The sequence below is a fragment of the Pan troglodytes genome, chromosome 7 (genome assembly GCF_028858775.2).
Source record: "Pan troglodytes isolate AG18354 chromosome 7, NHGRI_mPanTro3-v2.0_pri, whole genome shotgun sequence".
Lineage (NCBI taxonomy): Eukaryota > Metazoa > Chordata > Mammalia > Primates > Hominidae > Pan > Pan troglodytes.
The window spans coordinates 19232156-19258226 of NC_072405.2; the positions used below are offsets into that span (position 1 = coordinate 19232156).

Sequence of the window (26071 nt, forward strand, 5' to 3'; positions counted from 1 at the left end):
GTGGCCGATGTCCACCCTCTCGGGGTGTCCCTTGTCTTCTCTCCTCCTTGGTCAGGGAGACCACCGGGTTGCAACCTGGCTGGCGCGGGGAGGAGATGCAGGGCCTGGCCAGAGCGGGCCTGGCCAAGGGCAAGGGCAAGGGACAGGGACCGCCTGGGCCTGAACAGGTGACAGCGGCCCAGGCCCGGGTCCGGCGTGTCCGCGGTGCACGGGAGCGGCCAGCAGTGGGCGCCAGGGAGCCAGAAGCGGCCCGAGGAGGAGCCCGCGCCGGCCCGGATGCCCAGCTCCGCGCCGCGCGGACCCAGCAAGCCCGCGCTCAGACGCCCCAGCTCCGCCGAGAGGCCGCTCGCGCCAGGTGCTTCTTCTTCCCCAAGTGCAGGCAGAGCCCCTGGAGCCATGGCAGCCCTTCCGGCAGGTCCGAAGCCACTGGCAAGCCCCGAGGCAGGGATGGCCGGCCCAGGAGGGAGGAGGACGACGTTCCTCCCTAGGAGAAGAGGCTGCGGCTGTTGCTGGAGGGGGGAAGCGCACAGCCCCAGGACTGCGAGGACGGGGAGGACGCGCCGCGGCCGGGCAGGGAGGAGACCGGCACCCAGACAGGTGGCGACGGCAGAGGAGTAAGTGACGCGGGCGCGGGGGTCCGGGGGTGCCGGGGGCGCGGAGGTGCCGGGGACGTGGGGTAGAGGCGGCGGGATTCTCCGTGGCTGGCCCCGGGTTGAAGTTGGTTACTGAGCGGCAACTCCTGCGGGCGCGGAGTGACAGCTCGTGACGGCCTCCGAGACGCCAGCTGCCCCTTCTCGGCTGTGTGGCTTCGACTTCCTGATTCTCCCACGACGTCCCTCGCTGGGAGACCCGCTGGACTCTGCGGCTAGCCAAAGGGGAGGGGGAGCCCCGCGTCCTGGGGGCTCCCAGCAGGGGAAGGGGCGGGGGTTGCCCTGGGCATCCTGTCTGGGGCATCTATCTGGGACTCTGTCGGTGCCTCTCACCTGGCGAGGGGCCTGTGGTGGGGGCAGGGGGAAGTCCCTGGCGCCAGGCTTGGCCAAGCCCTGCTCTGCTGGGCTGCGGGCTGGCGGCGCTCACGCAGCTCCTCACCTGTCCCGCATCTTCCTGGTTTTTTTTTCCCTTTCTATTTGGGCAGCGAGAATTGAGAGGAGGCAGATGGCTTCCATCCCAGAAATCGTTCTCTTTCCATCCCTACAGAGAGGGACAGAGAGGCAAAGTTCCTTGCATCCCCCGGGGCGCTGTCCCTATGAGCTCCCGGTTTCCTGCACACGTGGGCCCCTGAGTCACCGGGCCTGTGTGTGTGGGATGGGGCTGCGTGGCCAGCCTGGCCTCCTGGGGTTCACTTTCTGCTTTCCTACCCCAACTCTTCCTGTGTGGCTTTGCTGGCCTTCCACTGGGGAGGAACGTGAGTTTGGAGGGCAGATGAGGGCCCGCTGGAGAGCTGTACCCCTCAGTGAGGGCCGCCACCTTGATGGTTTTTGATGGATAATGGGGTTGACCTCTTTGTTCCTTCCACATGTTTTTATGTTTGACCATTTGCTCAGCTGAGCTTGTCTTAATAATTGGATTCGTGGTTAATGAGTCCCACATGGGAGAGAGGGCGGCCTTCATTCTGAACCCATTTAGGCAGCACGGGCAGCCCTCCTCGCCGTGGGCTGCATCAGAGCCCCACCCTGCCCAGTCTTGGGGTTGCTCCTGGATGCTGTCTGGGAGGCTTGCTCATGGTGACATCCTCATCTCCCTGTGCACGTTACCGCATTCAGAGCTTGGGTCACCTGGACACTGAGCTCAGGCGAATTTTCTCTGAGATCCCGGGAGAAGGAGGACAGTTCTCTGGAAGGTTTTCCAGGGCCGATCACGGAAAGGATGAGAAGGGAGAGGTCCTGATCAGGGACACAATTACGGTGGCAGTGTGACACCAGGAAACTTTATTGCGTAAAGTCCCTCTCACTCCCTCTACCTCCTTCTTTTACGTGGACTCTGCCAAAGACCAGGATACTAGAATGCAGTGGGGTGACCAAGCGTATTGGGACCTTGGGAACGCGAGTCTGGAGCCAGGCGGCTGGGGTTTGGATCCTGGTTCTGCCCCTCCTTCGCTGGCTGACATGGCACAAGCCACTTACCCTCTCTGAGCCTTACTGTCTTCACTGGCAAATGGATCGGTCTAGAGACCCCAGTGCCTGCGGTTGTTACTGCTGAGATTAAGGGAAACTCGTCCATAGAAGCACTTAGCATTGTGCCTGGCACATAGTGTATGGTGGATAAATGGGACTTAGGACTGAAACTCATGCCTTAGTGTGTTTTTGCAGCGATGTTTTGTTCTGGGGTGCATCACAAGAGACAAGGTCCTTGGCCAGGCGTGGTGGCTCAAGCCAATAATCCCAGCACTTTTCGAGGGCGAAGGGGGGATCACTTGAGCCCAGCAGTTTAAGACCAGCCTGGGCAACGTGGTGAAGCCTCATATCTACCAAAACAAAAACAAAAACAAAAACAAAACAAAACAAAACAAAAGCCAAGTATAGTGGTGTGTGCCTGTAGTCCCAAGTACTTTGGAGGCTGAGGTGGGAGGATTGCTAGAGCCTGGAAGGTCGGTCTGCAGTGAGCTGTGATCATGCCACTGCACTCCAGCCTGGGTGACAATGTGAGACCCTGTTTCAAGGAAAAGAGAGAGAGAGAGAGACAGAGAGACCCACAAGAGTCTTAAGCCAGAATCTCCATGTTAAAATGCTTTCTGGAGGCTAAAAGGATGATATGTTGATAATGAAATATTTAAAAGGCAGAAACCCCACTGAACTGTTTGGTCCACAGAGGGAAATGGGAATCGCATGACCTGAAGGATGATGGAGGAACTGAACAGAAACCATCCTTGTTTCCTGAATCTGAACGTGGCACCCTCTTTTCACGGTGTCTGTATTTTCTCAGTCCAGCGGCCCTTCAAAAAGAGGGAATCTTGATTTTCAAACTTAAAATTTGACCCAAAGCCCACTGCTGTCCACAATGCAAACCAGACACATTCCTCTTCCTTTTTAGTTTCTATGGGAATACACTTTCTAAAGAACCCATGAAGCAGTGTCAGGCTGGTACGAGGATCAGCAGTGATTTCTTTGAGGAGGAGAGCCCGTTTCCTCACTCACAGGCCATGTCTGAGTGGATCAAGAAGAACAGAGTGCCCTTTTATGAGATTTTGTCTGCGTAGACCATTAGCTTGGTTAAAATGTCAAAACCATCCTTGTTCTTTAATAGCAGATTATTTTGGACTTTTCTCTGCAAGAAGCAGCATGAGCATTCAGATGCCTTTAAGGATAAAATGTTCTTTCTCATCACCAGGCCTGGTGCTCTGGATGGCTGAGGTTTTAATGTGACTTGGTGTTCCTTGGGGTGGCTCCCATACTGTGCTCTTGTGGTTGGGTGGCAAGAGGTTGCTTTATTCGGTGGTGGCTATAGGATGTTTTAGCAGATAAATCGGGACCCCAGGATCCCCAGAGTGCCAAGTCCTGCTGCAGGGCATGTGTTTATGGTGGGGACCTGGGGGGGTGGAGGGTGGGGGGCATTGATTTCCTGCCAATATCAGAAGTTTCACAGGCTTCCTTTGTATCCACAATCACCGACCCCATTGAGAAGGCCTAGAAAACCTGGCCCTCCCCAAGCCTTTATTGACAACTTGTGAATGATCCCAGGGTGTGTCTGACCTACAGCTCCTCCTGGAGGGAGAGAAAATTCTCTCCTAGGTATTTGGTTATCAACCTCAACCACTTGCTGAGCCTTCCCCAAGACCAGGCATCTTGTCAGAGATTTCTGGGTTGTCAGGCAGAACCGAGCATTCGAGGGTAATAACTCACTGGAGTCCCTGAAATCCCTGATGTACACACAAGTTGAAAGCATCCAGGGTTGAAACCAGATCAGGAAGGTTATTCTCAGCTTGGGGCTCCTGCAGAGGGATTCCTTCAGAGGTGCATCCACGTTGCAGGTATTTTCCCTTCTTGCTGAGGAGAAACCTGGGTTTCTCAGCTTTGGCACAGTCACATGAATTCGGGATCAGACCATTCATGGTGGTGGTGGTGTTGGGGAGGCCATCCTGTGTATTGTAGGATGGTTAGCAGCATCTGTGGTCTCCATCCTCTAGGTACCATTCTACCCTCCCAGTTATGGCTACCCCAGATGTCTCCAGACAGTTTCAAATGCCATGGAGCAAGGGAGTTGTACGTGAGCCAAACCACTCCAGCTGAGAGCCATTGGTCTACACTTGTGGAAATGTTTGAGGGTGAGAGTGTCAAGCTTGGGTCCCTGCTGTACTCTTTATCAGCAATGCAGTCTTGGAAAATTAATACGACTCCAGGGGCCTCAGGTTTCTCATTTATGAAATGGAGATAAATGAGATACACTTTCATAGGAAGGTTACATGGGATTTACTGAGATAATAAGACAGTACATTGAAAATGCTGGGCATAGCTTTTATTTATTTTTATTTATTTTTTTTTTGAGATGGAGTCTTACTCTGTTGCCCAGGCTGGAGTGCAGTGGCATGATCTCCGCTCACTGCAACCTCCACCTCCTGGGCTCAAGTGATCCTCGTGCCTCAGCCTCCCAAGTAGCTGGGAGTACAGTTGCCCACGACCACACCTGGCTAATTTTTGTATTTTTAGTAGAGATGGGGTTTCACCATGTTGGCCAGGCTGGTCTCAATCTCCTGACCTAAGATGATCCGCCCAGCTCGGCCTCCCAAGGTGCTGAGATCACATGTGTGAGCCACCACCCTGGGCTGGGCAAAGCATTGTAACACAGACAAAGCACAAAATACTTGGGCAATATCTTTCTACATTTGGGTTGTCTAGAGTCCATCTTCCATCCCCTTATGTACTGGTGTGGTGCGGAGCAGAATATCACCCACCTAGACTGCAGAGTGGATTTGGGTGGCATCTTGGCTTTCTGCACAAGACTTGCCTGTTCCCCACCATGTCCCCCTGGTTCTCAGGGTCCAGGATTCCAGGAAGCAGGGATGTGGGCAGGCAGGGCAGGTGGCCCACCCGGTTCACTCCCACGCTGGGGACCTGCAGAGCCAGCTCCCTGAGACAGGTTGTTTGGACCAACATCTGGGTTTCTGGATTTCCATTTGAGCACAGCTGGACTACACAGGCTGAAGCTCTGTCTGCCGAGATATAGATATTTCCCTGGTGACGATCTTTCAAGCTGACATGAAGACATGGCCACCTGCCGGAACATGTTGTGTCTGCTGTGGCGCTCTTGTAATTTGTGAGGCAGGCTCCTGAGGAATGCAGTGTGTAAGTGGGAAATGGTGGGAAGTTCTTGCATCCTCCCCTGGCCAAAAGTGCTGCCTGCACAGGTTGGTGGATGGTCCTTCGTGCAGGAAGAAGACATGAAGCACATTCCTGTTAGCTACAACAGAGAGGGGCAGGGTACACACTGGATATTTCGAGCCCATCCAGGGAAGCAAGTCTTACTATGCTGGGAGTACTTTGGAATGGGGACTGTGTTGCCCTGGGCTTTAATTATTTCAGGAACATTTAACCCCAGGGCTGGCAGGCTGGATCTTGATATGTGTTTCTCAGTTGGAAAGACTTTGGACCATACGGAGATGTCTTCTCAATTCTTTTAATTTCATTAAGGTTGTCATTTTTCTTCTCGTGGCCTCTGGATTGTGACACAGAACTCAAGGGACAGGAATGAGATGAGTTGGAGGCTGGGACAGGGGTCCCTGCCAGGGATGCTGGTGACTCACGTGACGATGTTGATGTGTGGAGTCCGGTGCCTGGTTTGGGGAATGTTCGTGGGATATGTTCCAAAGGACTGTCGGACCTATCAGGTACTGGAGGTGAATGGTCAGGTCTGATCTCAGGGCTGGCAGTGTCAGGCAAGGACAGGAAGTTGACGTTGGACTCATTGGCTGAGGTTGCTTGGGACCCAGGGGGCAATGTGTGCCAGGACAGATGGGTCTGGGGCTAGGAAGGCAGATTTGGGCTGGAGACTCGGGTTTGGGAGGCATCCCAGGTTGATAGTGGTTGAGGCTATGGAAATGACCGCGATTGCCTGGGATGAGAGTGGAGACAGACAAGATGGGGGTTTTGCTCTAAGCCTGGGGAGCCCACCTCCCAGGTTCAAGCGATTCTCCTGCCTCAGCCTCCCAAGTAGCTGGGAATGCAGGTGCACGCCACCATGCCCGAGTAACTTTTGCATTTTTAGTAGAGATGAGGTTTGGCCAGGCTGGTCTCAAACTCCTGACCTCAAGTGATCGGCCCACCTTGGCTTCCCAAAGTGCTGGGATTACAGGCATGAGCCACCATGCCTGACCATTTTTAAATATTAATTTTTATGAAATATTTTCAAGCACATTTTACTATACATTGGAAAAGTCAATCATGATTTGAAAACTTCATCAGAATCCAATCAAATGTCAATTAACCACTTAATTGTGGATAGGTAAGGAGACTATTTTGACCAAAACATATTAGAACAATTAACACTTATAGAAATAATCAATGTTTTAATGTTTTAGTTGAATTAAACCATCTTTTATATTCTGGCCGGGCACAGTGGCTTACATTTGTAATCCCAGCACTTTGGGAGGCCGAGGCTGGCGGATCACCCAAGGTCAGTAGTTCGAGAGCAGCCTGGTCAACATGCCGAAACTGTCTCTACTTAAGATACAGAAATTAGCCAGGTGTGATGGCACACACCTGTAATCCCAGCTACTTGGGAAGCTGAGGCAGGAGAATCATTTGAATCTGGGAGACAGAGGTTGCAGTCAGCCGAGATCACCCCACTGTACTTCAGCCAGCCTGGGTGACAGAGCGAGACTCTGTTTCAAAAATAAATAAATACAATAGAATTCTGAATTTTATATTTAATAATTATTTTTGTAAAGAGAATGTCTTGTTTATTGGAGTTGTTGAATTTATTGAATTGGCAAAAATTATGTACAAAAGGGTATACAACATGATGTGATTGAAGTATGTATACATTATGAAATGGCTAAATCAAGGTAAATAACATATCACCTCCCAGACTTATTTTTTTGTGGTGAGAACACTTAAAAAATCTACTCTCTTAGTGATTTCCAAGCGTATGATATGTTGTTATTAACTATAGGTACCATGTTGTCCCACGGATCTCCTGAACTTATTCTTCTCTAAAAATGACATTCTGTGTCCTTTGGCATCTGCCCACTTCCCCACTCTGGCAACCATCATTCTACTCCGCTTCTATGAATTCAACTTTTTTCTTTTATTTTTCTTTCTTTTTTTTGAGACAGTCTCCTTCTATTGCCCAGGCTGTAGTGCAGGGGTGTGATCTTGGCTCACTGCAGCCTTGACGTCCCAAGTTCAATCAATCCTCCCACCTTAGCCTCCTGAGTATCTGGGAGTACAGGCATGCACTACCATGCTCCAATGATTTTTGTATTTTTTGTAGAGATGGGCTATTGCTATGTTATGCAGGCTGGTCTCGAACTCCTGTGCTCAAGCAATCTGCCAGCCTCAACCTCCCAAAGTGCTGGGATTACAGGCATGAGCCACCATGCTTGGCTGAGTTCAACTTTTTTAGATTCCACATGTAAGTGAGATAATGTGGTATTTGTCGTTTTGTGCCTGGCTTATTTCACTTAACATAGTATCCTCCAGGCTCATCCATGTTGTCTCAAATGGCAGGATTTCCTTCTTTTCGAAGGCTGAATAGTATTCCATTGTGTACATACACTACATTGTTGCTGGAAGTTTAATGGAGGCCAGTTGGGGAAGGAGGGGGAGAAGATTCATTCTAAGTCTAGATGCTCCAGCACCCACCCAGGATGTGTGCAAGGAAGTGCAGGATGCTCCTGGTCTTGCAAACTGTGGTTTGTGGGACTGCAAAGCCCCTATCCTTCCACAGTGCTTTCTGTCTTGTTATCACATTTCCTTGGAGGAGAACCCAGCCTTGGTGGAGAGCCCTGCTCTGGCTTTGTCCCTCGGCATGAGATGGCAAAGGATGGTGCTGCTGGGAGACCCTCACGTCTGCATACTGGGGGCTGTTTGCCTTCTCCGTTCCTCCTTCAAGTATCTGAGCAGCTCCTGTGTGCCAGCTGCTGATCTACAAGACGGATCGGTCCTTGGAGATCACGCTGTAGCAGAGGAGGCAGGCTGTAGCCCACAGGCCAGAACCAGCTCCCTGCCTGTTCATACAAATAAAGTTTTATTGGAACACAGCCACACCCATTTCAGTGCATATTGTCTGTGGCTGCTTTCCTGCTACAATGGAGAGTTGAATAGTTGGGACAGAGACCTATGGCCTGCAAAGCTGAACTATTTACCATCTGGCTCTCAAGAAAAAGGGAAAAAAATGCTTATCTTTGTACCCCGACAGTCTTAGATTAAGAGGACTTGTACCACCCTGACGTCACAGGCGGCCATGAGTCCAGCGACCCCTGAAATGTACACAAGTCTGGGCTAGGGTTCCAGCAGGTGAGTCCCAATTTTGCAGATCTTTGGTATCAGGGGCACAACCCAGGATTTTGAGTGGGGTTTCCTCATCACTGTGGCTGGGCACTGGGCTAGTGTGCTTTCTGATTTTTGTATGGGGAAGAGAAAGGAGGGAGGAAATGGCAACTTGTTGCCCTGTTCTAACGTTTTCCTAAGATGGGTCTCCAGATAAGGGCTTGGGATCTCACCTTGCACAGCTTACAAAACCCAGTGAGGCCGGCTGTCTTGGCGCTGCCACTCTGAGGGATGGAGCCCCCAAATGACTAGGAAGGGAGATAAAAGAATGGTTTCTGCAAGCTCAAGAACTGGCGTTATTGAAATTAACATTTCCCCCAAGTTTTACAATGTCTAGGCATGCATATTTAAGTGTCTGCCTCAAAAGCTCTTGCTAATAACAAGATGGTGCATTTCATTTCCTTTTTTTGTTCTCTGAGCAACATGCAGCTTCCTGCACAGCCCTCCTTGCAGGCAACTGCACAGAGGTGACAGTCCTCCTGACTGCCAGCACAGATCCCCAGGGCCTCTGAGGGCCCCGTATTCTGGGGGCAGCCTTTCCCCCTTCTATTTGGCCCCAGCTGGAAGGGGTCAGATTACCCACATCCCAGTACAGGGCTCCTGCCTTAGCTTCTCTAGGGAGTCTGGCTTCCTCTGACCCTCTAGAACTCACCAGCTGAGGATCAGAGCCCCGGGGCAGGAGCCAGGGCCAGGGGGCATTGGGGGTGGTTTGAGAGTACAGTTCTGGAGGGGGGCAGGGCGGGCCAAGGGAAAGCTGCTCAGGGGAGACTGCAAAGAGATGGCAGAGTTAGGACAAGAGGGCCAGGCATGGTGGCTCACACCTGTAATCCCAGCACTTTGGGAGGCCGAGGTGGGTGGATCACCTGAGGCCAGGAGTTTGAGACTAGCCTGGCCTACATGGTGAAAGCCTGTCTCTCCTAAAAATACAATAATTAGCCAGACATGGTGACACCTATAATACCAGCTACTTGGGAAGCTGAGCCACGAGAATTGCTTGAACCCGGAAGATGGAGGTTGCAGTGAGCTGAGATTGTGCCACTGTACTCCAGCCTGGGCAACAGAGCAAGATTCCACCTCAAAAAAAAAAAAAAAAAAAAAGTCAGGACAAAAGAAGGAGGGAAGAGAAGGGAGCTGTGGGGCAGCAGCCAGGACCTTAAAGGCACAGAAGAGGAAGTTTGGATTTCCAATTCCAAAGGACATGAAGACAAAGTCACACACCTTTATTTAACCTGTTCCAGGTGAGGCTGAGCTTTGTGTATTTTCCTTGTTTTCCTTTTCCTTGTGTTCAGGCTGTTGTAGAAAGAGGTACACAGGGTCTCTGTGTGGTGCCCTGTTCTGGTGGCCTTCAGGAAGCATGGGGTGCCCTGGTTTCCTTGGCTTCGTGTCCCCCTTTCCTCCTGCTACCCCTGACTGTGCACCCCACCTTATCCCTCAGACCATCCTCCTGAATGGGCCTGGCCAGGGCTTGTGTCCTTGCTAGTCTCTAGGAAGGAAGACGCTGTGGCTTGAAAGCTTGTTGGCTTAAGTTGCAAGGTGTAGGTGCCTGGGAGGGCATGTGCATGGCCCTTTGACTGATCCATTCATGTTTTTCTTTTTTGACTCTGTTCTATGTTGTCCTGATGGAGGGGTAAGCCCCTGCCTTCTGCCTTTCCTGCCTTGGACTCTTGCAATTGGGCCAGATGAGAGGGTCCATGTGGTCTGAGAATTCAAGCAATGCAGGCCAGGCATGGTGGCTCACACCTGTTATCTCAGCACTTTTGGAGGCCAAGGCGGGTGGGCCAGGAGTTTGAGACCAGCTTGGTCAAAATAGTGAAACCCTGTCTCTACAAAAAATAGAAAAGTTAGCCGGGCTTGGTGGTGAGCACCTGTAATGCTAGTTATTTGGGAAGCTGAGGCAAGAGAAACACTGGAACCCAGAAGGAGCAAGTTGCAGTGAGGAGGAGGTTGTGGTGAGGAGGAGGTCGCAGTGAGGAGGAGGTTGCAGTGAGGAGGAGGTTGCGGTGAGCCGAGATTGTGTCCCTGGACTCCAGATTGGGCAATAGAGCGAGACTATGTTTCCAAAAAAAAAAAAAGTTATATAGAAAACAAAAACTAAACATCCTCTTGATTCGCTTTTTTTGATCTTGCGTCTCAGAGGTAACACTGGGAAGGGTTGGGGTATACCTCTCCACACCTTTTTCTTTGATTTCTTTTTATTTTCTATTCTACGTTCTGAGATACATGTGCAGAATGTGCAGGTTTGTTACATAGATATACATGTGTCATGGTGGTTTGCTGCACCTATCAACCCGTCATCTAGGTTTTAAGCCCCGCATGCATTAGGTATTTGTCCTAACGCTCTCCCACCCCTTGTCCCCCACCCCCGACGGGCCCCGGTGTGTGATGTTCCCCTCCCTGTGTCCATGTGTTCTCATTGTTCAACTCCCACTTATGAGTGACAACCCGCAGAGTTTGGTTTTCTGTTCCTGTCCACATCTTTTTCCTCTGTACACGCAAGCACATGTATTTGCATATAAGTGTTTATTGTAATTTTTTTAAAAAGTAAAAATGGAATAATGCCGTATTTATTCTTTGGAAAGCCTGCTTTTCAGGCAGCATGTCTTTGACATTGTCTCACGTTGGAACCTGGGTACCACCTTCTTCTCCCAGCAGTTATTCTGACGTGTGGATGCACCATGCTTCGTTTAACCAGCCCTGCACCGATACGTCTTTGGATGGTTTCCGCCTTTTCCCAATCACAGACGGTGTTCTGATGAATTTCCTCACACACATCACTTGGTGCTCTGTGCCTGCATTTCTGTGAGATGTTCCTGGAGGTGGGCTGTCTAGGTCAGAGGGGGATCTGTGCTTAATTTGCATCCTGTGCAAAATTCCATCCAGTCATCCGGCTCCCCAAGTGCTCACATGGTACTGTCCTCTGTAGACATCATCTTCTGCAGATGATGGCACGACCGCCTCTCTTTCTTTTACTCACACCAGTCTGCACCCTGGTGTCCTGGGGTGTCCAGCCCCTACCTGCTTGTCTGTCCCCACCCCACAGTCCCCCCAGCCCCTGCTAACAGGGACTCTGGCTTCTGAGCTCTGGCAGACTGCCTCACTCTGGAGAATTTTGCTTTCTCAAACATTCCTGGCAATGTTACTGCAAATCTCGAGGCCTGCATTTGCCGCCTTCAGGCTTCAGTTTCCTCAAAAGTAAAATGGGGATAATGTGATGCTACTGTCTACATCCTAGAGCTGCCATGAGGGTTCAGTGAGATCACTGTTGAGAGCACGTTCACAGCGCCGGCCCTGTGCGCAGTCAGCACGTGTGGGGCAGGGCTGTTGCTGATACGTGGTTGACTGCCATTGCTAGACTGTGGCTTTACCATGGGCATTGTCTTTAGTGCCGAGCCCAGAGCCACCCCTAGTACCTGCTGTGTTTATAGAGTGATTGAGTGTCAGGGTCAGAGACTGGGGCAATGGCAGCAGAAACAGAGGAAAGAAGTGGGGCTTCTAATAGATTCTGAACCAGTGGCCCTTGAGATGAAGCCTTCTTGCCAAGGTCTGGAGCTGTCCTGTGTGTTCTAGGCCCGAGACTGGAAGCTAGGCCTGGCTGCAGCCCCGGCTGAGCTGGGGAAGTGCAGGTCAGCATCCTGCTTCATTAGGACACCTCCAAACCCAGCTTAGACCTGGATGCCAGGTGACCCTCTGTTTACTCTGAGCCCAGACAGAGGACAGGGAAGTGTGCAAGTGTGGGGACCCTCATCACAGACCTTGACTCTGAAAGGCATATGGGTTTGTGCACGTGTGTGAGCACGGCTGTGGCTTCTCTGTGAGTTTCAAGCTCGAGGTTGTGTTTATGCAGGGTTAGGCTTGCCAGGTAAAATACAGGAGGTCCAATTAAACCTGAATTTCTCATTAACCTTTTTTTTTTTTTTTTTTTTTTTTTTTGGTGCAAATATATACCATGCAATATTTGGCACCTTCTTACCCTAAAAAATGATTTGTTGTTTATCTGAAATTCAAGTTTAACTGGCATCCTGTCTTTTCAGTTGCGACGTATGAGAGTTCCGTGTGGGGGTTATCAGTGTGCATTTGTGAGTTCCCATTTGAAGGACTCTCTCTAAGTGTCTGTAGGTGTCAGGATGGAGATGGACATAGAAGATCCTCTTGGGCCGCTTTAGTGGCACCTAGAGGCTGTGGGGTTGGACACTTCAGCGCAGGGGCCTAGGCAGCACTGTCCAGCACCTGTGTGCTCCTGTCTTCTCCATGGGGGCTGACTTCCCTGCCATCTCTCTCCAAATACGGTGAAAAGAGCTATCCCATCTGCCCCCATCTGGAGCTCGGCTGCCCAGCCAGACAAGATGGCAAACAGTGTACAGATGGCTGCAAAGCTTTCCCCAGCTCCTTCTGCAAGGGGCCTGCAGATTAAATGGAAGCCCTCATCCTCACCGCCTCCCCCTTCCAGAAAACCCAGGCCACAGCCACCTCTGAATGCTGCTTTAGAAGCTTCTCCCTCCTCGTGATTAAACCACCCCAAACAAATAAAGCACTGCATTTCCACCATAGGCTTGTTCACATGCATGCAGCCAGTTGTCTTGGATCCGCCTGTGTGCCTGATTCATCAGGGTGAGGGGTTCTCCTCTGAGGTGCTTGCAAAGAGCTGCTTGCAAATAGTTGCTTAATTTTCATCTGAAAGACTCTCTGTAGAAACCAGGCCCAGCTTTGAAGAAAGCCCTTTCTCCCCTATTAGCAAATTCTGTGTCATTCTTTTTTTTTTCTTCCTTTTTTGAGATGGAGTTTCACTTTTGTTGCCCAGGCTGGAGTGCAATGGTGCAATCTCGGTTCACTGCAGTCTCTGCCTCCTGGGTTCAAGCGTTTCTCCTGCCTCAGCCTCCTGAGTAGCTGGGACTACAGGCACCCACAACCACACCCGGCTAATATTTTTCTGTTTTTACTAGAGAGGGAGTTTCACCATGTTGGCCAGGTTGGTCTTGAACTCCTGACCTCAGGTGATCCACCTCAGCCTCCCAAAGTGCTGGGATTACAGGCGTGAGCCACCACGCCTGGGTGTAATTCCGTGTCATTCTGGATACTTATCATGACTTCAAGCATCCAGGACTCTGTCCTGGGTATCCTGAGACTGAGGGTGTATGTGTGTCCAGCTGGCTCGGAGGTTGTCTACAGTCAGGTTGAACCTGGCCTCTGAGTGCGTGGCAGCCTCATGTGGGAAATACCACCAAGGAGCCTCATCGTGTGCTTTTAGGAGACAATTTCTATTTAGTCATTGCTGAATCTGTTACAGACAGGGTCTCGATTTCTTGCAAGTCCTGTATGAGGTGGGTGCTATGATTATCCACATGTTCACTTGCTCTCTCTGGCCTCTTTCAGGCTCTTGCACTTCCTTTGTTCTTTTCCTGCCACAGGGTGTTTGCACATCCTGCTCTTTCTGCCTGGAAAAATTTTCCCTCTCCCTGCCTCTTCACCTGGTCACCGTCTCATCTGACAGTGGAGTCACTACATCCTCAGTGACGCCTGGCCACACTGACTCAGTCACAGCAACCCCCTGTTATCTGCTTTCATGACACCAGGTGCCTCTCTGTGGTAGCCACTATCTCAGCTACGGCTTCCTATTTCTGTGTGTGTCATCCTTCCCCTTCAAGACTGTGGTCACCGTAAGGGCCAGGGACATGCCTGTTCTGATTCTCATTTGTGTCTCTGGTGTTTAGTATATCCTCACCTAGAATTTGATTAATGAATGACAGCATACCCATTTTACAGATGAGAAAGTTGAGGCTCGGGAACATTATGTAACTTGCTCGGTATTAGATAGTGATGGTTTGAAGCCATCTGGCTGGTCGCTGGGTGCACACTCTTAACCCCTTCACTATTGTTCTTCTCTCATGGTAGTTCTCCAACAGCAGGAGTGAGAGACAACTTTAGGACAGGTGTAACCAGAATCTCAGGGGTTATCCTAGAAGGTGGTGTCAGGAACTTACTTGGCTACGGGCCTTCTTACTGTATTGCGTAAAATACTCAGTTTTTCTGACTTGCCTTTAGTAAAGACCTTAGCAATATTGAAGCACAGTTGTCAGTAGGAAAGGGTCTATGTTTATCCTTTTTTAAAAAGGAGTCTATATCATATTTATCTTGTGGTCTGCCATGCTCCCCGCTCTTCTTCAGCTTCAGTTATGCAAAATTCACACTTCTTCTCTTTACTGCCTCTCTCTTACTTGTTCAGTTTCTTTTCTGTGTTCGAGATTGCTTAGAATTTTTCCCCATTACTACAGCCTGCTTCCCACCTGTATCCCCCAGCCAGCTTGTTCTGGATTTTGTCAACAACAGTTCCAGCGTTTAGTGAGGGCTGGATTGAAGGAAAGCCTTGGAAAAGGCTGTGTGATGAAAGGTGAAGACACTTAATGGGCAGGCAGTCATGAGGGTTAATTCAAAGGCTGGAAGAAGGGCAGACCTGGAGGACTGGAAATGTCTTTGCGCTGAAGGTCATGTGCAGGTGGAATGAAGAAGGTGAGCCTTTTGGGGTGAACTGCAAGTATTTGATAATATCCCTGTCCCCATGGTTGAGGAAGTCTTGATAAGCATCCTTAATGTGATGGAGGGATTAAGGAACCCCTGGTTCTACCTGCCCAGCATGGCAGTAATATGACACAGCCAAGTTATTGATTTTTGGTTGCCCAGCTGTCATCAGCTCAACATTTTCTGTTAGTTATAGCTGCAATTTGCATTAGTTATCAATGCCAGTTTTGACTTTCCTAGTCAATAAAGTGTTCTGAGAGTGGTGACTAAGGCTGAGCACTACCCATAATCATGAGTATTACAGAGGCAAGCCTCCTTGCCCACCTACCTGCGGGTGATGAGACACCCTAGGGAAATCACTCAATTCTTTGGAGGACCCCGAATAAATGCCCAAGTCCATCTGTTCATCTGTCCATCCATCCATCCACCCTTCCTTCCTTCCATCCGTCCATCCATCCATCCATCCAGACATGGATATATCCAACCAACCACCCATCTATCTACCCACCCACCCATCTATCCATCCATCTCACTCTCTTATGCACCTAGCTATCATCCACCTGCCCACCCACCAACCCATCTGTCCATGCACTCACCCATGCATCTATCCACCCATTCAATCATCTAACCATCTATCCACCCACCCATCCATACATTTATCCCTCCAACCCCTCACCCACTCAGCCATTTCTCCACCCACTCAGCCATCCCTTCACTGACTCAACCATCCATTCATTCGTCCACCTGCCCGCCCACCCATTATCCACCCATCCACCTATGTATCCATCCATCTGTTGTCCTTCTGTTCATTTATTCCACAAAGACTCCTTAACCACCTGCTAGATTCCGGGGAGGTACCTGCTCTAGTAATTGAGAACATGATCTCTGGAATATGAATCCCTGGGCTCAAACTGAACTGCCTCCTAGCTAGCTGCTTGGGTAAGTTATAGAAACTGTGCTTTGACTTTCTTATCTGAAAATTGGCTATTAATAGCGTCTACTTTTGCACATGTAGTGAGGATTAAATAAGATGTCACATTAAAAGTGCATCATCGGCACTCAATAGAGATTAGGTTTTACCATTCATTATTATTCTTGGCAGATGCTGCAGATAACGTGGAGAGCATACGAAAGACACATGTTTGAACAAATAGTGACATACAGGTGCTACGTTCTGCAGTAGGGGAAGGTCAGAGAGCCATGGAGAGGGCCTAGCCCAATCCTGGAGCTTCAGAAAAATGTTCCCCGTTGAATTCCTGTTTTAGCTGAGACTTGTGGGATGGGTAGTAGTTGGAGATCCCACACAGGATGTGACCAAGTTAGCCAGGGAAAAATTGGGTCCTGGCACCCATGGCAGAATTGATTGATGAGTTCTTCTGTCTCCTTTGTTTGGAAGTCCACTAGGTCTGGGAATGTCAAGTTGGGGGAGGGCGCTGACAATGATCATGACCTTCACCTGTCCTCACATGTCCTCTGTGTATCTGCAAAGCCTCTGCCTCAGTCTCCTCCTTTGGAAAGTGGGATTGGAAACCACATCTGCTTCTCTCCCAGGACTGCTAGGAAGACAAGATTAGATGGCAGGTGAGAGCTCTTTGAAAATGAAAACATTCTAGTATTTGAATACAAAGTGTTCTTTGCCTGTGATGTTTCCTAATCTGTGAAATCATACTGGACCTCGAAGCTGTCTATTAAAAAAATAGCAAAGTGGCTGGGCATGGTGGCTCATACCTATAGTAGTTCTAGCACTTTGAGAGGCTGAGGGGGGTGGATCATTTGAGGCCAGGAGTTCGATACCAGCCTGGCCAATATGTGAAACCCCATCTCTACTAAAAATACAAAAATTAGCCAGGTGTGGTGGCATCTGCCTGTAGTCCCAGCTACTCGGGAGGCTGAGGCACAAGAATCATTTGAGCTCAGGATGCAGAGGTTGCAGTGAGCCAAAATTGCACCACTGCACTCCAGCCTGGGCAACAGAGTGAGGCTCTGTCTGAAAAAAAGAAAGAAAAAAGCAAAGTTAACACTTCCTCCGTCTCTCCCCTGGGGGAGGCAATTTGTCAATGATTGTTGTTGGATTTTACACACAGGGAAATCTAAGGAAAGTGTGGAAATCAGACCAGGACTCCAGACTCTGGTCTCCCTGTTTGCAGGGTCTTAAAATGGGGAGCCACTTTGGGTTCTTTCTACAAGATTGCTTTTTTAAAAACAAACAAACAAACAAACAAAAAACTCAAAAAAAAAAAAAAAGAAAAAAAAAAGCCCTGACCTAAATATTCACAAGGGACTTTAGGCAATATCTGCAAACAAAAGTGAGTGAGGAGTGAAATCTGTCTTTACAACTAAGACAGCTCCAGAGTTGAAGCATGTGGAAATATCTCTAGAGACAGAGACTTGGGTGGGTTTTGTTTTGCCAGTTACAAGCTATGAGAACCTGGGCAGGTTTACATCTCTGAGCTTCTGTGACCTTGTAAAATAGGCTGCATTGCGCTAAACTTGCAGGAGGAATCCCAGCATCCTCCTGTGCACAAGGCTGGTTTCTTCCCATCCTTTTCCTTGTTCTGCCTCTCTCCTCCTCTCCAAGAGATGAATACATTTGGACCCAGTAGGGGCCTATGTTTGCAAAAGCTCACAGGTGATTCTCATGCAGCCAGCCTGGCTCTGGCACTCAGTTCTTGAACACTTCTGGAGGCACATTTACTAGTGAGGAAGGTCACTGTGTGTGAAAGGCATGCTTCATCTTCCATTCCTTTCTTCCATGAAGCAAGGCGCATGGGTCGACTGAGCTGGGAGAGTCCATGGTGTCAGCCTCCCCCACGCTTCCCTCCCTCCTTATTCCTTGTGTGCTGTACTTTGTCTCGATTTCCTGTACTCTGCACCAAGCCAGGAGATGGTAAGATCTCAAAAAAATCACTTTCTTGGGAAATGGGATCAAGAGGGTTTTTGTTTGCTTGTTTGTTTGAGACAGGGTCTGTCGCCCAGGCTGAAGTGCAGTGGCGTGACCTTGGCTCACTACAGCCTTGACCTTCTGGGATCAGTTGATCCTCCCACCTCAGCCTCCTGAGTAGCTGGGACTGCAGGTGCACACCACCAGGCCTGACTAATTTGCCTATTTTTTTAGAGATGAGGTTTCACCATGTTGCCTAGGCTGGTCTCAAACTGCTGGGCTCAAGCAGTCCTCCATCCACCTCGGCCTCCCAAAGTGCTGAGATTACAGGCATGAGCTGCTGTGCCTGGCCAAGTTTTTATTATTATTATTATTATTACAAAAATTTCAATAAACATAAAAGCAGAGACAGCAGTTTAATGCGCTATCATATACCCATCACATAGATTTAAAAACTATTAACATTTGCAATATTTACTCCATTTGTTTTTCTGAAGTATTTACAAAATAGTTTACAGTAGTTATGTAATTGCATCCTGATATTCACCCCTACGTAATTTACTTTCCCTCTAAAAACATGAGGGCATTTTTTATATGATCATTGTCATACCTAATCAATTTACCAGTAATTCCTTAATATCCTCTAAGATCAAGTTTACATTCAGATGTCTTGTCCTCAAAATGTCAATTGTGATTATTTTTTTCTTTGAGCAAAGATAATAAGATCTCGAGATGTAATGACAGAGATTCCATGTTAGCCCTGATGTCTAAGCTCGGTGGTCCATTGTGGCTTTACTTGAAAGTCTGAGGCTAGGCGTGGTGGCTCATATCTGTAATCCCAGCACTTTGGGAGGCCAAGGTAGGCGGATCATGAGGTCAAGAGATCAAGACCATCCTGACCAACATGGTGAAACCCTGTCTCTATTAAAAATACAAAAAATTAGCCAGGTGTGGTGGCGGATGCCTATAGTCCCAGCTACTCGGGAGGTTGAGGCAGGAGAATCACTTGAACCCGGGAGGCAGAAGTTGCAGTGAGCTGAGATTGCACCACTGGCCGCCAGCCTGGGTGGCAAGAACGAGACTCTGGAAAAAAAAAAAAAAAGTCTCTCACTGTGGTCTCATAATAAAAGGACACTCCAATTCCCATCTGGTCCATGCTCCTTAATGTTAGCCCCCTCCTGTGGGGAGGTGGGGGTGACTTTCAGCGCAGGTTCAAACATTCCCAGGGCTGGCTCTGATCCCAATAAAGTCCATCGTCATGAATGAATGTTTCCCTTGCAGGATATTCTAAGTATTGTAAATAGTGCACGTGGAGTGTCCTCATGATGCCTGTGATGGTAGTGAATATTTATAGGTTTCTTTTAGTGCCTTTCTTTTTTTTAGTGTTTTCTATAGTTCCATGTTTCTACAACCCTTAGGAACATCAGAATCGTGTGTGTGGGTGCTTATTAAATAAACCAGTTCCTGGAGCTCACTCCCAGTGACTGCCAGTCTGATGATTAGGGGCTTAGCTAGGACCTAGGTTTGCAAAAGCTGCCAGCTGATCTCATGCAGCCAGCCTGGCTCTGTCTCTGGCGCTGGGAGCTGGGTTGGGAACTAGTCTTTGGTGCTATTCTGCTGATACTTCAAGTTGGGCTCTTTGACTCTGTCTTGTATTGTCATCACTTGTATTCAGGTCTGTTCTTCCCCTGGATTGTAAACTCCTTGATGTCTGGGTCATCTCAGCTCATGAGCTGAGCTTTCAGTGGGTGCTCAGTGGAACAGGTGCTGAATGGAGTCAGGCTGTAGGGAGGCCAGCGTGTGTTGGTAAGTGAGAGACAAAAATCATTTTAAAAAGAATCTTTTTGCCCTTCAGTTGTGTTTGCCATGAGTTAATGTGATTTACTCTAGTGGAAGCCAGTGCAGCTTAAGTGGAGATCTTGCCCTGAAATGGAGCCAGGTTATGGATCAGCAGAGCTGCCGAAAGCATTTTGGGGGAAATGTTTCTGTGTCACCCTCAGTTGATTGAACTGAAGTTTTCACTCCGGTTTAACACCACGTGGGGGCCATTCTGACTTCTGCGGAGTGGGTATGATCAGATCTTCTGTAAAAGTGTAAGTGAGGGGGCTGGGCACGGTGGCTCACACCTGTAATCTTAGCACTTGGGAGGCTGAGGTAGGTGGATCACTTGAGGCAGAGAGTTTGAGACAAGCCTGGACGACATGATGAAACCTCATCTCTACTAAAAATACAAAAATTAGCCAGGCATGATGGTGCATGCCTGTAATGCCAGCTACTCAGGAGGCCGAGGCAGGAGAATCACTTGAACCTGGGAGGTGGAAGTTGCAGTGAGCTGAGGTTGCACCACTGCACAGTATTCCAGCCTGGGTGACAGAGCGAGACTCCGTCTCAAAAACAAAACAAAACAAAAAGTGTATGTGAGGAAACTGGAATTAAGCTTGGGGATGTTGGGGGATGGAGGTACTTCATTTACTGAACAACAAAACCATAGGATACCAATGCTGGAGGAAGAAGCATCATCCTCAGATTCTACTAACTCAACAACGCATGAGATGGGGACTTGGTGTCCGAGAGAAAAGCTACTTTTTAGGTCTTGAACCTTGATCAAACCATTTCTGAATTCCTCATACACATATAATCAGGTGCTATGAGTGGTACTGATTGGATAATCTTTCTGTCATTTCCTGTGCTAGGAAGGAAAATACATGTACAGCCAACTTCCTTGAGGGTTCGTTCTTTTGCATCAGGGTGTCTCAAACTGCTGCCCTTAAAACACCTGTAAGAAAATCATCCAGGCGGCTTGCTCGCTCTGCATGCAGGCCCTTTAGAATCAGAGTCAGAATCCCTGGGGCTGGATCCACAAAATGAAATGACATTTCAACGAGTTTGTCATCATGTGAGAGAGAATAGGTGAGTATTTGGATACCTATAATACAAAGTAGATTCAAAAAGAATGACTTGATTATTTTAAATGTTGTGTTTAAAAAAATTTAATACAGAAAAGGCTGAGCACGGTGACCCATGCCTGTAATCTTAGCACTTTGGGAGGCGAAGGCGGGTGGATCATTTGAGGTCAGGAGTTCAACACCAGCCTGCCAACAAGGTGAAACCCCATCTCTATTAAAAACATAAAAATTAGCCAGGCAGTAGTGGTGCGTGCCTGTAATCCCAGCTACGGGGGAGGCTGAGGCAGGAGAGTTGCTTAAGCCTGGGAGGCAGAGATTTGGTGAGCTGAGATCGTACCACTGTACTCCAATGTGGGTGACGATTGTCTAACCACCACTAAAATGGGTTCTGAGTCCAACTATTAACATGAAGATGACATCCATTGTGGTCGTGTACATTTTGTTGCCTTTCCGGGGTGAAGGACATTGGTGACCATTTGTTTCCTCTGGAACGGTCGATTGGTCATGAACTTCCTGGTCCAGGTAGTCACTGTGTCATTCATGATGGTGGTTGATCCTCAGGTAGTTAGGGAGGAAAATAAACAAGAAGTTATATATTTAAAACCACGTTTCAATTTTAGACCTGATTAATTGACTTAATAAAGGGCATTAGCACTTCTACTTCCTACAGTCCCTCCCTTTACTTCTGGAAACTAGTTATTTCTAGGTTGTTTTATGTTGTTAAGGTTGACCACCTTCTCTTTCTGTTCTGCAATCATAGTCCTATCACTAGCCTTTTGTCATGGTCATTCAATTCACAAGTTGCTTATTTTTTAATTCCTTGGCTGACTAAATTTTATTATGAAGACTTTTTTTTTTAAAGAGCTCAGAAATACTGTATTCTTTAAGTTCTTCGACATGTGATCATGTCTTTTGCCTATTTTGATTGGGCAATAATTTAGCTGGCTATAAAATTCTTGGATTATACTCTATTTCCCTTAGAAATTATAAGCACCCATCCACTGACATTTCATTGTGCTTTATTTTATTTTATTTTATTTTTGAGATGGAGTCTTGCTCTGTCACCCAGGCTTGAGTGCAGTGGTGCAATCTCGACTCACTGCAAGCTCTGCCTCCCGGGTTCACACCATTCTCCTTCCTCAGCCTCCCGAGTAGCTGGGACTACAGGCGCTCACCTCCATGTCTGGCTAACTTTTTTGTATTTTTAGTAGAGATGGGGTTTCACCGTGTTAGCCAGCATGATCTCAATCTCCTGATCTCATGATCCACCGGCCTTGGGCTCCCAAAGTGCTGGGATTACAGGTGTGAGCCACTGTATGAGCCCAGCCTCATTGTGCTTTATACTAACCCCCTTTCCCTGGCCTCTTCCAGCTTGTCTTCTTCTCTCCCAGTAGTTTCTTCATGAAGAGGCCATGTGCTATATTCCGTGAGATATTTCACACTCAAAGAAGACTTCTTTTATACTCTTTTGATAATTTGTCTGGGAATCACTGTCTTGATTTATAAGGGAGTTTGTAATAAATACAATAAAAGAGAAACACAATATATTTTGAGACATCAGAGAAGGGAGAAACCAATTCTATTAATATTTGGGGTTAGCAGGGAAGGCTTAGTTAAGAGGTAACATTTGAACTAAGCCTTGAAATAAGGGAAGGATTTGGCCATGCAGAAATGGCGAGAGAGTAGAAGCAAGACATGATGGTTAGCGGTATGTATCAATTTGACTGGGTTGTGGGGTGCCCAGATATTTGGCTACACGTTATTCTGGGTGTGTCTCTGAGGTATTCTGGATGAGGATAACATTTAATTGGTAGACTGAATAAAGCAGATTGTCCTCCCCAATGTGGGTGAGCCTCATCCAATCCATTGAAGGCCTGAACAAAACAAAAAGGTAGAGTCACAGAGAATTTGCTCTTTTTACCTGATTATATTTGAGCTGGGACATCAATCTTGTCCTGACTTTAGATGTGGACTCGAGTTGGAACTATATCATTGGCTGTCCTGGGTCTCCAGCTTGCTGGCTGCAGACTCCAGGTCTCCTTAGCCTCCATAACCATGTGAGCCATCCCTTACAACAAATCAATCTGTCTCTCTCTATGTGTATAGCTCTACCTCTATCTCTCTGCTCTTTCTCTGGAGAACCTAGAATAATACACAAGGTTATATTAGAGAAGAGGATGACCCAAGGAAAAGCATGGCGGCAGAAAAGTGCAAAGAGGGTTTGGGAAGACTGGGGTCCTGATGGGGAGTTCGGATTTCTCTTTGTGTAGCATGGAGAATCCTTGAAAATATTCAAGAGGTGAAAATTGTATTTGTGGAAGAACACCAGGAGTATGTGAAAAGAAAAACACTCACTCCATTTTAACTCCACTGAAGGGGACATCAACGGGATGCACTGGGGACATGGGTTGGAGGGTAGTTGAGGCCATATCTGGAGGATCTTTACTTCTAGTCTGAGTCTGAAGTTATCTTTCTGGGGAGTGGGAAATTACAAATCTTTGAGCTCCACTCAAGAGATGGTTTTGCTAACAATGGCAGGGCGACGATGGTGGTGGTGGTGGTGGTGGTGGGAAACTGTTATCATGAATTCTAATTGGGCTTCTGTTATTCTAGCCAAGAAAATTGGGGGATGGACTTTCAGTAGAATAATACAGATCTGGGAATCAACTGTATGGAGGAGGTAGTTATAGGTGACGAGATGTCTCAGGGACAAAGTTTGGTAGAAGGAGAAAAGATACTAGGCTGCTACAAAAAGAATTGCTGTTTTTGCCATTACTTTTAACGGCAAAATCCGCAATTACTTTTGCACCAACCTAATAGGATGCAAACTTCGGAGCCATCTGCATCAGAGGGATTGATGAAGATCAACAAAATTTGGGAACACAGGAAAGGAGCGGGGAGGGTAATGACTTGAGGGCATAGCCGGGATAATCAAGGTTTTTCTTGTTAGCATGTGGAGACTTAAGCATGATTATATGTTAAACACCTGGCACATACACGGTGCAAAATGTTTATGAGTGAAATGACAAGGGAAGGTGGTGAGTCATGGGAGTTCCAAGGGAACGGGTGATAAAGGCAGGTCTCAAATGAGGCACAAGTGAAGAAGGTAGCTTGGGAAAGGAGAAGGATGCTTCTCCTTATAACATGGGAAAGGCAGAGGAAGAGGATCAAGATACAGTGATCTAGGGATGAGATGGAAGTGAGTTGAGAGAAATCAACTCTGGGCTCTGAAACCCCTAGGGCTGGGTTTGGGGGGCTTTGAGATATGGAAGAGGTTTAAAGTCAATTGTTATAGCAAATATGGTTTGGAATTTATCTGTGATGCTTAAAAATATTGCTGAACAGAAGTGAAGTCTACCCTAGAGTTGGATGGTGAGATTATTTAGTGGAACTACCAGATCCATGTTGTGATTCTTTCCAGTATCATTCAGCAGCCCTTGGGCAGTTGCGAGGCAAGTCATCAATGGGGTATGGAGATTTTCCAGGTGGGTGTGGTTGAAGGAAGGGAAGAAAGAGTTTAGGAGCACATTACAAGAAGAAGGTGACTGTAAGGTCCAGGCTGAGCAGGAAGGTAAAGCAAGAAGTAAACATGAGGTTGTGAAGAGAAGTTTAGAGGGATGAGGAGGCAGGAGAGGTGAACAGTTGCAGGATGTAGCTAGAGTGGCGATGTTAGATCTTGGGGCCAGAGAGCTTTACAATGATGATGAAGATCAAAGGGCATTAGAATCAAGCTATAAAGAGCCACTGTTTGACGTTGGGATGTGAGGATGCTGCAGGTGGATGTCTGCACATTGATGGTGAGAACATGGTCACCCTGGCCCTGCTGGGTCTTTGCTAAAGAGACTGTGCTCTGTTCTTGGGGCCGTTTTCATCACCTGATTAGAGCAGTGGTCCCCAAATGGTGTTCTTTTGGCCATCTGTATAAAATGTTCATAGGTCAAGGATAAAATGGAAAAACAGAGACAATGTCACAGAAATGTGCCCACCAGTGAAAGACCACCAGCTGTCCTTTTTGGAGGATTGTTCTTTATTCTAAAAATGTATATATTCTATTCTATTAAAACATTTTTGTATTGGCATTTTTTTTCTCTTTTATGAAATGCAATGGGGTAGAAATTTGTAATGTATCCAATTCTCCTGTCTTCATGTATTGCCCTGTGGTGGGGGAGGGGATGTGGCTAGTACTGGCCAAGAGGCTGGGGGCAGAGGTGCAATGTTAGACTTCTAGCCTGGAGCGTTTAATTCTTAGTACAAGACTCCTAACATTCTTCTCCCTCTGTTCCCTGCTTGGTGATACTCGAGGTATTGCAACCCCCATTAACCTCTGTCTTAGGGCAAGTTTGATGGGAAACAGAGCACCCCACACCTCCCTGCAGATGTAGCATGAGTGAGAAAAACAACTTCTGATGTTTGAAGTTACCAAGATTTTGGAGTTGTTTGTTATTGCAGCAAAACCTCACCTATTCCGACTAATCATGGTGGAATTTCTCTCTGTGTGTGTGTGTGTGTGTGTGTGTGTGTGTGTGTGTGTGTGTGTAACTGGTAGTTTAAAAAAGTTCCTTCTTACCCAAAAGAAAAAAAAGATAGCAACCTTATGTTGGTTCTCAAATTAAAAAAATATTTTTACTTGTTTATAAAATAGAAAAATCTGAGAATCTGTAGCTTAGAGAACTACAGTGTGGGATGTCTATAAAGACCAGGTTATTTTATCAGCCCCTAACACCCCTTAATAGAAGCTTAGCCAAGACTTGCACTATTTCAGTCTTTCCCATTCCACATTCCATGGACTCTTGAAGAGACATTGATGAAACGGTGCAGCCATGAACCACCCTCACTCAATCCTAGTGGCAGAACCCCCCCTTTTACTGCAGAATGAGCTTCTTGCTACAGTGATACTGCAACCCCTTAGATATATCCTGTACTAATTAAATTAAAACACGACCAATACTTTTGCTTTGTTGTCCCCCAAATTAAACAACTTAATCATGAGAACCCAGAGAATTGGATTTAGTGTAACTGATTCCAAACTGTCAGTAAGAACATAACTAAGTTATATTTTTCTCCAATTCAAATAAAAGAAAATTGACAATAAAATGCTGATGAATATGTGTAGCTCAGGAGGTAGAGACTGCTTTGAGATGCAGAAGTGTTTGTTTTTTTAATCTATATTCTTGAGTAAAGAAAAAATCCATCTCTCTTTCCTAGAGGGGAAGACTTTCAGAGCTGGGCTTGGCAACAGCCTGACTATCGGAGGCTGAATTAAACAAATAGGTACCTCCCTGGAGTGA

At 47.7% G+C, this 26071-nt stretch overlaps 1 pseudogene; it reads left to right on the forward strand.

Annotated features, from left to right (window-relative positions):
• On the forward strand, nucleotides 1–24910 carry LOC112207508 (spidroin-2-like; annotated as a pseudogene).
• The last annotated feature ends 1161 nt before the right edge of the window (nucleotides 24911–26071 follow it).